The 16,575-nt window shown below is 34.3% G+C and overlaps 1 protein-coding gene across 1 annotated transcript in view; it reads right to left on the reverse strand.

The window, feature by feature from the left end:
- Positions 1-1,378, reverse strand: part of LOC143244204 (putative nuclear hormone receptor HR38) — a 48,409-nt gene extending 47,031 nt beyond the window's left edge. The window contains exon 1 of the mRNA XM_076488458.1: positions 921-1,378. The gene's annotated coding sequence lies outside the window, so the exon portion shown is untranslated. The remainder of the gene's footprint in view (positions 1-920) is intronic.
- Between the last annotated feature and the right edge of the window lie 15,197 nt (positions 1,379-16,575).

The raw sequence follows: 16,575 nt of genomic DNA on the forward strand, positions 1-16,575 counted from the left end.
AATTCTATCCTCTCATAAATATATATATATATATATCTGAAAATTCATTTAATTTGTATACTTTAATTCTACTTTCGTGTAACGAACAGGAATGCATTTGTATCCACCAAGAACGTATTCTTCGTACCTGTACAATGAACTTCTTCGACGTATAACGAACATTTTATTAACAAAATATATATTTTTTTGTAATTTATACTGAATGCTTTTACATGTCTTGCTTTTTATAATACAGTTGTATTTAGCTTCCGTTTATGTGTTCTTGTTTCTGCTGGTGACTGCAAATAGAGTAAACAAATCTGATGCGTTAACATACGGTTTATCTCTCCTAATCACAGTGCTAGACAGCAACCGCTAGCAAAGCAATTTTCAGGATACTGAGGTGATGGAATTTTAAATAGTCTCTGTTATTTTGACTAAAAACTTCGAGAGATCAATCTAAGCTGTATGTAAAAGTCTATACATAAATACTAACTTTATTACTTAGTACCACACGAGAGAATTTTCCTTCTAGTCTTCGAGTTGTCACTGAAAGTGATGATAGGCCTAATTCTCAGATTGATACACTGAGTTGAGGCTTAGCAGCTATTTAATGTTGAACTAATTATTGATTGGCTGAGGCTTTCAGATTTTAATTCGAATAATTTCGAAACTATCCATGATTTTCTTTTCTGACTGACTAACAAGAACGAACTAAAGTGATGTATGTAATTATGACGAACATTTTCTGAGTCTGTTTTTTACTGAATATTAATAAAAACATAGATAAATAAAGAGAAATCGAGGAACTTGTATTTCTCTACTAAATTTAGTGATACGTTGTTGGAAGTATGAAGTACACGGTAAATCACGTTCGTAAACCATTAATTTTCACTTTGCTTATTATTTTCTATATAACATGAAAGATAATATTCACATACCTTTACATGTAAATCCACTTCTTCCTTTGTTAACGGATATTTTGTTTTCTATTTAGCAGTCTAAGCCTTGATAATTAAAAAGGCTAATCTGCGTTACATGATTTGTAATATCATAATTTTATCTCTTTTGCCACATTATATTCAGAATTTTCTACAGGATTTTATAGAATATTGTCAGGTTACACCAACTACCAACGACGAAGAAGCAATACTTGAATAATGGAATAAATGAAACAAATTCTGCAAAAATAGTTGAGTAAAGTGATCTCTAACTGACATTCTGAAGATGGAAGGTAATAACTCTAATCCTTTTAACCATGGAATTATCTTGGGATTAGGTTTATCCCCCTGTACTGTGTAAAGTTCACACGGTACCCTGATAATCATATTTTTGTCTTCAAACTTTGAAAACCCATTTTATCTCCCTGTCATGTTCAGAACATTGTGCACTATAAAACAACTGTGGAATAAATCGAAAAGAAGACCGCATCATGTCAAATCTTGCCTATTTATACTGAGTATGTTCATGAGCTATTGTCATCATTTGGCGCGCAAATCACCACTTTTCCTTTTGCGTCACACTCTTCTCTATTACGCTACATGACGAAAGAGTGACGCATCCAAGCACTGTTGCCATGGGCACCAATACTGTAAGGCCTAATGTTAGCAACGTAATTTGACTCGATGACGTTACTGCATCTAATGACGATAAGGTTCTAGGCTGAGGATTTATGAATTTGTAGCAACTGGTAAAATTTGTTGTCCACATTTTTTTTCTTTTTTCCACCCGTAGCAATAATAACCTCCATGTTTACCTGAACCTAAATCAGACTGTATCGATGTGCAACTAACGCAAAGCATGTTGCATCTGAACTCCTTAATTGTTACAATGTGTGATCGCTACAGTAAAACTAAAACATTTCAGAAAATCGAAGATTCTATTGTGAAACAGAGAAAAGTAAACGTATTGTGGTTAACGTGTTCATACCAGATTAGAATAGCGTTAAGTAAACTATTTGCAGTAATTATTATAAGATAGTAAAAGGCCAAAAGTTAAAGATGTCTAGCCTGAATTGTTACAAAATGGCACACGTTACTTACCACGGTAAGACTTGACGCAGATGTTCTTCTGGATAGTTCCCAAGTTTATGAATATTTTTTCAATTTACAAATGTCTTTAAGTATGAGAGATATCACTTGTTTGGGACATCATAAATATCCATCATGAAAACATCTTTATGACCTGCGTGTACGGAAATTACGAGTCCGGACTATTTCATACTCTTCTCAAGAGTGATCGTTGTTTGATGGATACACGCTACTTAGAAATGTCAAACAACGTTAACATGTAGTTTTGACACGTGCCGTTCTTCTAGTTGTGACACTCAAGTAACTAGTTGATTTGAGATTCAAAATCACTTAAATTTGTATATTTTTTAGTGTTTGGGTTTCCAGCAAATGCCTAGAACTTTGTAAGAACATGGAAGTAAGTTCCTTTGAGATTAGTCGTTCTCTTTCTAAAAGATAATGATTTTAAAGTTTTATCTGCTCTGTTATACTAATTGTAATAATTCAAAGAAAATATGAAAAACAATATTATTTTCAAAAAATAACCACTAATGCAAGTTAATTTCTGAGTTCAAACCATGAAACTATATTTTTGTCATAATGTTCGTAATTATCAAAATAACGGTTTAATTCAGTTATATTTTACTGTACACATTGTAACTGTTTCGTATATGATTTCTAAAACACATAGCTACAATTGTATTGTGTATATTAACATTGTGTACATATATAATTTTCCTAAAACATATTTTAACATGTTCTTACAATTTTGTTGTCCATATTAGATATAATTTACTAAACGTTATTTTAATCTGTAGATTGTCTATAAAAAGGAGTATACGTTTAAAAACGTTGTAGATTATAAATCAAGAAAGTTAAAGACCTCTGGTGAAGCATATATTGGCCTAAAACCATCAACCATTTTCCCAGTGTTATCGTAAACTAAGAAAGGTTTGGTCAACATAGGATGCTGAAATGGTAACTATATTGCAAAAACATTCAAGAGCGCAAACCTATTGTTCTCACACAGTGATAGTTCGGACAAGTCTATTTTGCATAAAAATGCAGAGGCGTAGCCAGAAATGGCCATTAGGGGGAGTAGTGTGAGTGGGGATCCGGGGGCATGCCCCCGGGAAATTTTAAAATAAAAACATAAAAAAATGCCTGAATTATGCATTCTGAGACCACCTTTTGGGCAAATTTCAGAATGGTACACTGAGGTGTTTGTCTTATTTTTCAATCATAAATAAATATATAGGCTTATATATATAATATATAACTTAAAGTTATCAGGCCAAGCAAAGAAGGCCTACAGTCCTGTCATCAACATATAAAATGTAGAGTCACTCAGGAGAGTGTAAAATATATGTATAGTGCCTATAATCTGCATTCAAGTATCATGGACAGTGTATGTTCAGATTCCCTGGATTTCAAGAACTAACTTCACAAATAAACAGTGATTCACTATAGATGGCGACAATGGTACTGTGAATGTGACATTGACAAACAGAAGTTGCGATAAACAATCATTCACTATGTCAAGCCTTAAAAAGCAAAAGACACTGCATGGGTTCTTTAAACCCATTCATGAGGCTGAACCTGTTCAATATGCTGCAGCCAATCAGGTTGAATCATAATTGTCAACTGAATTGTAAGAGTCATCACCGTGACCTTCTATCAGTGCTGCCGCTACCACCTCATGTCCAGTTTGGGACATTTGAAATTACATTTCTGATGATGTCAGCATTGGTAAACAGGTAAGTCGACTTCTCATTATATTAATTTTGTATTAAAAATCATGCAAACACTGTGATGAGTTTTAGACTGAATATTCATTGGTCCTAGTGATTGTAGGCCTACAGCCACAAAATGTTAGGCCTGCTCTGTGAAGTATAACTCTAAGCCTTTCTCTTCGAAGTTATTGTACTCTCATAACAAACTTTCCTATGTGCAAAATAACTTAATTATAACTCTGTCTTTCTGTCTCTTTTAGATAAACGCTGAAACTAAAAAATGCCTCCTTGAGAATGCCTGGAAGCCAGGAAGTGATTATGTTTTCCCCCACTGTGGTCCTAGAAAGCTGCGTTTTCAGCATCGTTGGCTTTTACAGTGGAGATCGCTACTCTACAGTCAACATACAAAGGGTGCTTTCTGCAAGTACTGCTGTCTTTTTGCTCCTGAGGTGCTGGTGTTGGAAGCCAGAAATTGGGACAACTAGTAAAATTTCCATACACAAACTGGAAGAAAGCTGTTGAAGACTTCAAGGCACGTGAATTGAAACAGTACCACCAAGAAAGCAAAGAAAACTCTAACAATTTTCTACAGGTCGTAAACAAGTTCATCGGTGCACTTGCAATTTGATGCAACTTACAAGCAAGAAACTGAACAGAACCAGCAATATTTAATGTCTATTATTGATACTGTATTGCTGTGTGGGAGACAGGGTTTAGCTTTGAGGGGGAAAATATGATTCTGGTCCAATATTTGTTGGTGAAACTGATGAGGAGCCCATCAATAATGATGGGAATTTTCGAGGAATTTTGCGTTACAGAGCAAAGGGTGATGTCAAGCTTTCAGCAAGCCTTAAGAGTACAAAGAGGAATGCTATGTATCTGAGTCCTTAAATTCAAAATAAAATCATCAATGCCTGTAATATTCATGTTCTTGATGCTTTGGTCAACAGGGTTAATGCTGCAAAGTGTTTCTCAATATTAGCTGATGAAGCAACAGATATTTCAGACATTAAACAGTTTTCGCTGTGTGTTAGATATTTGCATGCCAATGACAACTCTGTTGCAATGAGAGAAGATTTTTTTGCAATTTATACCTGTTTATGATGTGACAGGCAGAAACTTGGCTGATGTTATCACAACCAATCTGACAAAATATGGTATTGACATGGCTTACCTGCGAGGACAAGGGTACGACGGTGCTGCGTCTATGAGTGGGAAATTCAATGGTGTCCAGAGACACATAACTGATAAATTCCCACTTGCACTCTATGTACACTGCAGTACCAATTCCCTAAACTTGGCAATTTCTGATGCTTGTAAAGAAGTTCCTGTGCGAAATTGCATGGAAGTAGTTTCTAGCATTGAAAACTTTCTCAATACACTCAAATGAAAGCACGTTTTGGCTCTTTCGGTGGAGAATAAAGCACCTGAATCGAAAAAAAAAGTTTGAAAGGTCTCTGCCCCACCCGGTGGGTTGAGGGGCATGACTCAGTCATTGTCTTTCTAGAATTAATCCATGCATTTGCAGATGCCTTTGAGACCATATCAGGTTGGCAAGACAGAGATTCTGCCACGCAAGCCAATCAATTGTTGTGTTCTATAACACAGCCAGAATTCATCATCACTCTACTTACCATTGCTAAATTGTTTTCCTTCAGTTTACCTCTGTGCATCTTACTGCAGTAACAGAACATTGATTTGGGTGCTGCGATGCATCACGTAGAAATAGTGGAAGATTTAATCCGTTCACTCAGAAATAATACTGTGAATGAATTTAACAACATTTTCTGTGAGGCTCAAACTCTGTGTAGTGAACTTCAGATTGACATCATAATGCCAAGGCAGGTTAAAAGACATGTACCGTGCTAACCCACAAACCACTCGCCCTGAGGAGTACTTTCGTACTGTTGTATTTGTACCATTTGTTGATCACTTTCTTTCACAAATATTTGACCGTCTGTCCACTCACAAAACTCTCCTTGCAAACTTCATGTGTCTACTACCATCAGGTTCTATCTACCACAGAACGATCAGAACCTACAGCACAACAATGTGACCAAATTAAAGAGTTGGTCAATATATACAAGGTTGACATTGACAGCACTTCACTAGCTGCAGTAGGTGAACTTAGGGTTTGGTACAAATCACTTGCGAACAACAGACCAAAAAATGTTATAGATACATATGCAATGTGCAATGCAGAAATGTTCCCAGTCATTTCTAGACTGTTGAAAGTATTTACCACGCTGCTTGTGTCAACGAGCTCAGTGGAACGTTCGTTTTCAACTCTCAGAAGACTCAAAACGTATTTGAAAAATACCACCACTGAAGATCGATTGAATGGCCTGGCCTCATTAAACATTCACCGTGATATTAAAGTTGAACCAAACTGTGTTGTAGATGTTCTGGCAAGAACGAACAGGCGTTTGAGCTTTTCATAGATATTTGAGTGTATTTCTTTAGTTCTGACAAAACTTGATGTATTAAAAGTGTTCAATTAGAAATTTGCATTTGACCATTTGTTGTGTGTGAAATTATCTGTCATGCAATCACGGATCTTTATGAAACTTCACAGGTGGCAACTGAACTTGTTTAAAAAGTTTGGGTCCATGGGGGATTAACCCCGAAAACCCCCCTTGGCTACGCCCCTATAGATATGTATAGGTACCACCACAAAATATAGTTAAGCGATAATACAAGGAGAAGAAGGACATGGTTCCCATGTTTCTTAAGAGGTGTATTGGATGGCTCATCTTAAATGAGGCCACTGTTATCATAATAACAAAGTTACTGGGCTCACATAACTGAACGTGCTGAAACATTTTTTCCTATAATAGCTAGAGGTTTTTGTTCTTAATGGCATTAATATTTTCCGGTTGTGATAGGCGGGGAACCATCCTACTCTAGTTAGTTGTGACAGTCAGAGTACAATGTCTTATTGTAGTGATCTGGGTGAGTTGTGATAATATTGATGTGTAGTGTAAAGCAGGTGAAGGCTAAAGCTGTTTTACATAAGTAAGTATCATTGATATATTTTAGACAAAGAAACTATTTGCTGATGTCACTCAATAAAAATAGAAGCAGAGACTGGCCGAGGAAATAATACGTTAAAAACAACTTAGATTAACAAAACTAAAGAATTATCATACACAAAAAGTAGAACAATTTTACAGCCAAAATGAAAAATGTTTCAAGAAAAGAGTGGCTCTACATGGTCAGGTGATTAGGGAGCTCGACAAATAATCTGAGGGTCGCGGATTCGAATCCCCGTCACACCAAACATGGAGCTCGACAAATAATCTGATTAATGTTACATACGCATATTCGAATAACCCCGTCACACCAAACATGGTTTCTAGCCCTTTCAACTGTTGGGGTGTAATAATGACGGTCTATTCCACTATTCAAGTGTAATGAGTGCTGATTAATGTTACATACGCATGTTACTAATAACTTTGGGCCCGACATGGTTAAGGCACTCGATTTGTAATGCGAGGGTCGCGGGTTCGAATCCCCGTCACACCAAACATGCTTGCCATTTCAACCGTGGGGGCGTTATAACGTAACGTTCAATCCTACTATTTGTTGGTAAAATGAGTAGCCCAAGAGTTGACGGTGGGTGGTGATGACTAGCTGCCTTCCCTCTAGTCTTACGCTACTAAATTAGGAACGGCTAGCGCAGATAGTCCTCGTGTAGCTTTGCGTGAATTTCAAATCAAACAAACAAAAAAAACAGTGAATAGAATATTATGTTGGCCAAGAATAGAAGTGTTAAATTCATACAATTTACATCAAGACGTTTGTTTACTAATAAACACCTCTAGACGAGAATAAGTTTAAAGTACTGCTCACAACTAAAAAGTATTTTATAAACATGTGTAACTTATCTTTTGTAACACATTGTTATAATTTCAAATAACATGTTCTCGTAATCTAATTAAATAGTTTAGATAAGATTGATGAAAAATAACTTGTGAAAAAATAGTTGCACCCGAACGATGAAAAATTATAGCATGTGTCAATAGAATGTTTTATTTCATTTAAAAAAATCAAGAGTTTTAACCACCCTTCATATTAAATATCTCCCTTGTGGTGTTACTAATATAAAGTAAATAACTTCATCTTATTTTATGCTGTGTGATGCTAATTATTATGATTTATAGCAGTCTATGTATTCCTTCTTTTTCTGGTTGAAAATCTAAAATGCCTTAACTCTGGTCTAAGTTACTTTGATCAAAGGCATGAAAAATATTTTTCTTTTTGTCATGATTGTTATATTTTATATGCCAGTAAAGTGTATACATTTATATAATATCAATAAACCGGCTGAGAAGTAAATCGAGTTTACCTTAAGGCATTTTGTGTCATAAAAGAATCACACAATACATAATTTCCCGATTGTAATTTTTATTGTCCATAATACTTACCTAAGCCTAACCAACAATTTAACCATTTAATAAACATGTTTATGTGAAACCGTACCGAAAAATAACCATTAATTCATAAAATGGTTTACGTTTACTGTTTTAGAAGAACAGATTTTGCTTCATTATACCTTTAAATTTAATAAACAAACTTCAACACTATTATTTAAACCAAATTAATATATTAGCTAAACCGAGACAAAAATACAACGATTTATTTCTTGTGTCTTCGTGATTAAACTTTCGTGGTTTCCAAAAACAAAAACCCCACAAACAACCTCGCTGAACATATGCAACATAAGCATATAAATGTTGTTTCTAATATAAACGTTAGCTAAACTTAAGTAAACAATGGAGAGTAGTTAAAGGTTTTATCTAACGTAACTAGTAAAATAACATTTACCTTTGTGACAGTGTCTTCCAAGCGGTTACAAGTTACTGATGATTGATTGTTTATGAATTATAACCTCTATGGTAAGTCTGTTAAATCTAGTTGCTTAATTAATCAAAGCTGGGTCCCTCTTTCTTTGCCTTTCTTTCCATTGTCTCACCTTTAAGTCTGAAGGTTTATAACTCTAAAACTGGGAGTTCGATGCCCGTAATGGGCACAGATGGCTTAACGTGACGTTTTCTGTTTTGCAACAAACAAAACTCTTTCTCTTCCTTTATTGGTCGAATAAACGCACGTTCTAAACTACTGTTTAAGCTAGAACTCCACCGTAACTGGGTTGTGAATCAACAGTCCTCGTTTTGAGCGAGATATACGCTGCTGTACACTGTTTTGTTAGTTGTATCTTTGTAGCTGTCTGTTTCTGTTGACTAGTCTTTGTCTTTCTTCTGTTATTGTTTTTATTACACATAATGCTACACAAAGGGCAATCTGTGCTTTGCCCACCACGGGTATCGAAACCCGGTTTCTAGCAATACAAGTCCACAGACATTACTGAGCCAGAGATAGAAAAGACTTTTTCTTGTGGTTTGCTGTTCTAAGTTATGAACAGTTGTGTCTGAATCTTTGAGCTGGCCGTTTAAACCATGTTTCGCATAAAGTGTTGTTTTGGTTGAAAATATCAGATTTCTTAGTTGTTAACAACTGTTCTGTCATTGTTGAACTGTTTTACATACAGTAAAGGAAGCGTAGAGAGTTTTCTTTCCACTTTCCGAAAATAAACAGCTTATTTTAAAGTCCAAATTATAAAACACAGTCAGCTGTGTGATATACGAGCATATATTTTCAATCCACTTTGATGATAGATAAATATTTAAAACCTTTTAGTTTATTTAGTCTGTAAGCAGTTTATGTTTTGGCATTTTTATGTGGGTCCAGAAGATTGAGTTACCCTTGTTCTAGTTGCTTTGTTCTTGTTCACTGTAACAATTATATTTATTCTGCTTGAGAGGATATTGCAGTAACATTCAGAATGAAATGATTAATACTGTAATGTCCTTTAGTGGCCGAGTTGACGTTGTCTAAATGTTGACTATTGTTGTGAAGGGTCACAATTCTCGAGATAAACCTGTCGACTGGACAAGGAAATCAAAATTACCTGTTTTATTCACCTTCTTATTCTTGGGCAATTTCTACCATTGTATTTTAATTCAACTGAGGTCAGTCCTAGGATAGTGGAAGTTATGGGACTAAACAAAAGATAGTAGAGGATTGACTGTGATTCATGTTGACGAAAAACCCACTTGAAATAAATATATATCTCAGAACGGCTGGTATGAATATTAACACTTTTATTGATAAGCAGAGAACAACATTTCGACCTTTCTAGGTCATCTTCAGGTTAAGAAAAAGAGAGTTTGCAACTGACCGTTACCAGACACATATCTTAGGGACCCGAGTGTAAACAGGTACCGGATTGTAGGTGGCGTTGCAGTTGGATGTTAGGTTATTCATTAGTATAGGTATAAAGGTGTTCCTTTATATTGGTTTAATTTTGGTTTTAGTTGTCGTATAAGTACGGCTTCTTTTATTTTGCATTTGTTTATATTTGTTTACCTACTTAACATCTGGGTGTTTTCTATAGTTATGTTCTTTTTTTTTATTTGCAGTGTTCAAAAACGTGTGAAGGCGTTTGTTTTTTGTTGTCCTTTGATTCTGGTTTCTATTTTTCTGCCTGTTTCTCAAATATAGAAGTCGTGGCAGTTGTTACATTGCATTTTATAAATTATGTTAGTGTTGTGTTTATCACTGTGGTTTTTACTTAGTATGGACTTCAGTTTTATACCTGTTTTTTTAATAAATCTGGTGTTTACTGGAATGTTATAATTTGTTATGAGATTTTCCAAATGCTGGTTACTTTTTCGCTGATGTCGGGAACACATGGTATGCAGCAGTATAAGGTTCTGTAGTTTGTTGTATCTTGGGATTTATTGTTGTTGGTCTAGGTGTGTGCGTATAATTTTTTCCACAGTTTTTGGAGGAAATTTATTGATGTTGATGAAGTGTTGTTTTATTTTGTTGATTTCATCGTTTGTTTTATCAGGTGAACGTAGTTTTGTGGCTGTGTTTATTTGGTTTCTTAATATGTTGAGGTTTTGTTTTGTTTCATGTGCTCAGTCCCAGGGAATATATAATCCAGTATGGGTGATTTTTCTGTGGATTTCTGTTTTGTATTATGTATAAGTTCTAGTTATCTTGAGGTTAAGAAGTACTATTTGGTTAGTTTTTTTCTGTTCACAGGTGAACTTAATATTGGGGTGCATTGAGTGTGTATCCTGTAGATGTGAATCCACCAATTGTATCATCAATATACCTGTACCAGTATAGTGGTGGGTGTAAGGCTGAATTGATCGCTTGAAATTCAGTCTGTGTTATAAAAGTGTTGGTCAGAACTGGTGACACAGAATTTTCCACATTTAGGCCATTTATTTGTAAGTAGTTTTGGTTATTGAACATAAAGTTAGGTTTGATGGTAGTGAATTCTATAAGGGTTGCTAATTGGTTGCTTGGATGTGTATCAATGGGTTGGGGTCTTGGATATAAAGTTCTAAAGCTATCTTGCAGGCTTCAATTGTTGGAACTTCTATGAAGAGGGAGATCACATCAAAACTGGCCATTAAGAGTTTATGGTTCAGTTGATTAAGAATAGATTTAAAGTTGAAAGAGTCCAATCCAAACTGTAACTAATTAAATGTAAAAACATTAAAGCCAGTCCTTATCTTTTGTATATCTATCAAGCTTTCTTTTAAACTCACTCAAATGTACTACCTCTACAACATCCTAAGGAAACCCATTGCATAGGCCAACCACCCTGTTTGAAAAATAAAATTGTCTTAGCTGTCTACCTTACCTAGATCTTTATATGTGTTCTCTTGTTCTACAGTTCTCGCTGTAAAATATGAAAAATATTGATGTATTAACACTATAAATTCTTTTTACAATGTTAAGCACCCCAATAAGGTCCCATCTAATTCGTTTTTCTTCAAGATAAAACAATTTTAAGGATCTTACTCTCTCTTTATACGACAACCTCTGAATCCTTTCCAACAGTTCAATGTCTTTAGTAAAGTAAGGAGCCCAAGACTGAACACGATACTCCGAATGTGGTTTAAACACTGACCTAAACAATAAAATAATAACCTCTATATACTTGTATTCAATATTTCTATAGCTACAACCTATTATGATAATTCACATGCACTATCTTGCATTTATCTTAGTTAAAACTCCATCTACCATTTATTTGCCCAACTCACTAAATGATCTAAATCCTTTTGTAAAGCACCAGCATTCTCTTCACAGCCAGCAAGACCTTGTTATCATCAGCACATTTAAGTAACTTATTGACCATTCCTTCATTTATGTCATAGACGTAAATAAAAAAGAGCAATTTTTCTAAGATTGAACCTGAGATACATCACTTGTAACATTAATACAGTTTCACTGAACTTCATACGTAACAGCCTTCTGCTTTCTTCCATCGAATTACTCTTTTATCTAATTAGTTAACCTATCCTTCAAACCCAGAGCGATAAGTTTCTTTACAAGCACTTTGTCAAATGCTTGTTGAAAATCCAGATACACCAAAATTACACTCTTAGCCTCATCTTATTGCAACATTTTCAAAGCATTTCAAAAGGTTTTTAAGGCAAGAATTTCCCTAAGTGAAACCATGTTGACTATCCGATAAAATTCCAAACTTTGTTAAATTACTTTACAAAGCATTTTTATTAGACTTTCCACAACTTTTCCCACAATTGATGTAAGACTAATAGGCCTATTATTACAAGAAGAAAATCTAATACCTCTCTTCAATATCGGAGTGACATTAACGAATTTCCAATCTGTTGGTACTCGTCCACTATTCAAATACATACAAAAACTTGTGGCGAGTGGCTCACACATCGAATCCATGACATCCTTTAAAAAGCTCAGAGAAATATCATTTGGCCCAGAAGTAACATTCAGAATTTAATAACCAAGCCATTTCATAAGCATCAGATATCATCCTTCCTATGTTATTCTTCAAGGATTCTATCCCAATCCTAGCATTTTATTCACCACTAATGTACTTTAAAATCCTTACTATTAATTTTATGTTTTCAGCCAAAGATTTTCATATATGCCTTTGGATGTCATAATTTGCTGTTTAACCAACTTTTATATTCTTCTAACTCTTCCACTACACCAGTCAATTGAAATTTGTTAAATTCTTAATGTGTTTCTTTAATTTTATCTCCCCTTAGTGAGTCAACCGTGGTTTTTTCTTGCAACTACTCTTTTCTTTCTATAAGGAATATTTGTTTTGAATTTTGAAATATTTTTTCCTTAAAAACTTTTCATGTTTTTTCAGTGTCTCCAAATAAATCAGCTGCCCAATTCATAACAGATAGTTTTTGTTGTATCGTTTCAAAATTTGTTTTTATGATATTTGGAACCAAAATATCATTATTCCCGATTAACATATGCAGAAAAACATCAAACCTAATTACCACTTATACGTAAGTGTTCCCTAATTTCCACTCTCTCGACCATTTTTGTATTAGAAGTTAACAAAAAAATTTAAAATAACATTATTTGTAGTAGGTTCTTTGACCAATTGGTAAAGAAATCCATCTTGAACAGTTTCTAGAAATAATTTCCTTCATGGTTTGACTGTAACATTTCCCAATCGATATGTCAGAAATTAAAGTTACTCATAATTATTACTTCATTAACAGCTGAAATCATAATCTCAGTATAAAGGTTTCTTACTAATTTCGTTAGGTTCATCTGGTGGTCTGTAATAACTTTCTACTAAGAGCTTTTTTCCTCGAAATCCACTAATAGAATTCCAATCAGGTCCAATCAGGTCCAATCTCCTTGCTATTATTCTTAATATTCAACTGATGTAACTCACATTACATATAAAGCCAATCCTTCCCATCTCTTTACTACTCTATCTCTATTAAGTAATCCATAACATGTGTTTCAAAGAAATTTCTGTCACCAAAATAATTTACATTTAACCATGTTTCAGTTATTCCCATTATATCAAAATCTTCTGTTCTTTCAAGTGCCGTAAAGTCATCTATTTTATTTCTTATTATTCTATCGTTACAATAGTAATAATTAAGCCTGTTCTTATAACTAATTTTATACTGCTTTCCTATGCTAAACTTTCCTCTACATCTCAATTTTGTTTTATTTATCTTTTCCCTAACCACTAACTAGTCCTAGTTTAAAACTTCCCTTACAGCTGAGTTAAAATCCCTTGCAATCGTGCCAGACTCTTTCCTACTTGAGAGCAAACCATCCATTCCAAAGAGTTCCCTCCTATCACTGAAGCTGATCTCATAAGTCCAACTAGCTAACCTGCTCATCCCTACATATTAATTTCAATATCGCATTTAGCCCTAGTGACCTACTCAAAATTTTCATCTCTACAATTATTTGTTGAGAATATCCTTGACACAACTAATTTATTTCTTTTATCTTTAAATGTTTTTATCAGCCCCTTGTACTTATTAATTAGCTTCTCTTACTCACTCTTCTCTATATCATTAGCCCTCACGTGCACAACAAAAACCGTTTCGTTACCAGCATCCTTTATCATATCTCTGTCAGTGTCTTCCACCTGAGCCCCAGGATATCATAATCTTACTCTTTTTCCCCTTACTTACCCCACAGACTATTCTATCCACGTGCCGTATCAAGAAACCACCTATAACTATAATCTCTAACTTCATAATTCATATCTTTATTTGTTTCTGTTACTTTCCCTTTGTGCAATAGTTCCTCATCTACGTAAGCCAAGGGCTGAAATATTCAGCTTAATAGAATATGGTCTTTACAATTAAGTTGACTGTTTTTAACCCTGATAATACCTTTACTAACTTCCTGAATGTCATTGTTAAGGTCCTCTTGAAGTCCTGCTATCATTTACCACAGTTTATATTTCTGTTTATCTGTTTTATTAACTTTACTCAGGATAACCTCCATCTTTTCCTGCAACCCACAAACTCTAAATACAAATTGGACGTTTTCACTACCAGCTTCCTTAAAACACATAGTAGTCCAAAGTTCTCAAAATAATACCCAAGCGTACTAAATACATAAAAATGTTATTAAAAATAATTGCCCACATGTGGTATAACGGTATGTCTGCAGACTTACAAAGATAGAAACCAGGTTTAGATAGCGTGTTTTTTTGTAACTTTGTGTTTGATAAAAAATGGATAATAATAACAATTTCTAACATGCACAATGGGTTCCTCCAGTTTCTTTGGCTATTATTCGTGAAATTCAATCTTAGCTAAAACATGGCAGACCTTGCTTCATCTGATCTTTTTAATTTTTATTGCTATTTTTAAATATTAGTCTTTAAATGTAACTAAGTAAAATTATAATAAGTATTATCGTTTATAAGACGATTTCTAACCTCTTGTACCAAACTTGAATATTATCGTGCATCTGAAACGTGTCAGAGAAAGCTGTACAATTCGATTTCTGCTAACATGTTGTGAATATTATGGTTGTAGCCTTTTCACAAGTTAGAAACTTAATGCAGTTTTATTCAGGTAAGCTTTTATAACAAACGGGTTATTGAATTATTTAAATGATCTAGGTGAAGAGGATGTGCCTAACTTTGCCTTGTTTTGATACAAGAGAAGATCAGTCCACGAACTGCGTGGGTCAAGATTTCGGAGAGCTTTGAATAGCCTGGCTAGTATAGTTGTCAAGTGGGGAAGCTGGAAATGTTAGACATTAATTTCTATTTTTCTATCAGTGAAACTGGTTTAATGACATATGTACAACTTGACCTGATGAGAATACTGACGAGGTTTTGGTATATTTGTAATTATTATTATTTTCGAGTTGCCAATCTGGAACTGAATGTACCTTCTATTTTACAAGTGAATAAAGACATCTGGTTACAATACTTATATGAGTGTTCACCTTAAATACTCTTACATTGTATGTTATATTGGAAGTAAAGTAGAATTCTCTAAACAACTATGTGCAGTTTTCTCACTTTTGGTAGAATTTTACTTGATTACTCCTCACATACCAATTTTCAGAACCCCCCGTTACTCCAGTTCCAATTAGCTTACATATTGGTCAAGTATACCTTTGTGTGTCACATGGCATGGACCTTTTAGCGTTCTCTTTGAAGTAATGGCGAGGAGCATAATGTATGTGAAAAATTATCAGAGAATGTGGGTATTTTTTCCCGAGTTTCATGTTTATTTCTTTGTCTTCTTATGTCCTCATCGAATGTATAATACCTGGATTTTTATTCATCATAGTGACTTATGCTGGTTGCCTATAATCCACGCAAACTACAACTAGATTGTTTCTTTCAGGACAAAGTCATCTAAGTGTACAATTGATGTAGTGAACCAATTAGACTATGTCAAAACATTTCGTTACTAATCCTTTATCAGAACTATCATCTATTGCTCTTGTTATATTTTAGTTTATCATTAGTCATTGATATAATTGTATAATTTTTTTCATTTGTGCTTTTACTCTATTGTCTCCTTGGAGTTCTCACTTTCAGATTGTATAAGTAGCTTATTGTTCAACTACAATCGCAATGATTTCTCTTTCACATGAACCTTCATTCTGCCCACATGTTTTGTCCAATTGTTAAACCTTTAATATGCCCACATATTTATGTATGCTATACTTAGGATCGTGTTAAAGCACGTAGTTATAATTTTCCTAAACAAAAATGTATTTTCGATAGGTGGTTCCCTCCAATTACAATATTAATTTTCTCTTTTCGTGCTGCTCACGAGATTAAATTGAAACCCACAAAAGGGTCAGTGAAATTGAAGATAGGCGTATCCCTCATAAGTGTCTTAACGACGCCCTTTAATTGAGAAAAATAGGTCAAAATATCTGAAAATAGGAACGACGCTACATTTGAGCTAGATATCTCTTTTCCATGAAAAGTGATAAGATAAGAATGGCCAGACATAGCAGAACATGAAGAG

This window comes from Tachypleus tridentatus, chromosome 1 (assembly GCF_004210375.1).
Source record: "Tachypleus tridentatus isolate NWPU-2018 chromosome 1, ASM421037v1, whole genome shotgun sequence".
In the NCBI taxonomy this organism is placed as follows: domain Eukaryota; kingdom Metazoa; phylum Arthropoda; class Merostomata; order Xiphosura; family Limulidae; genus Tachypleus; species Tachypleus tridentatus.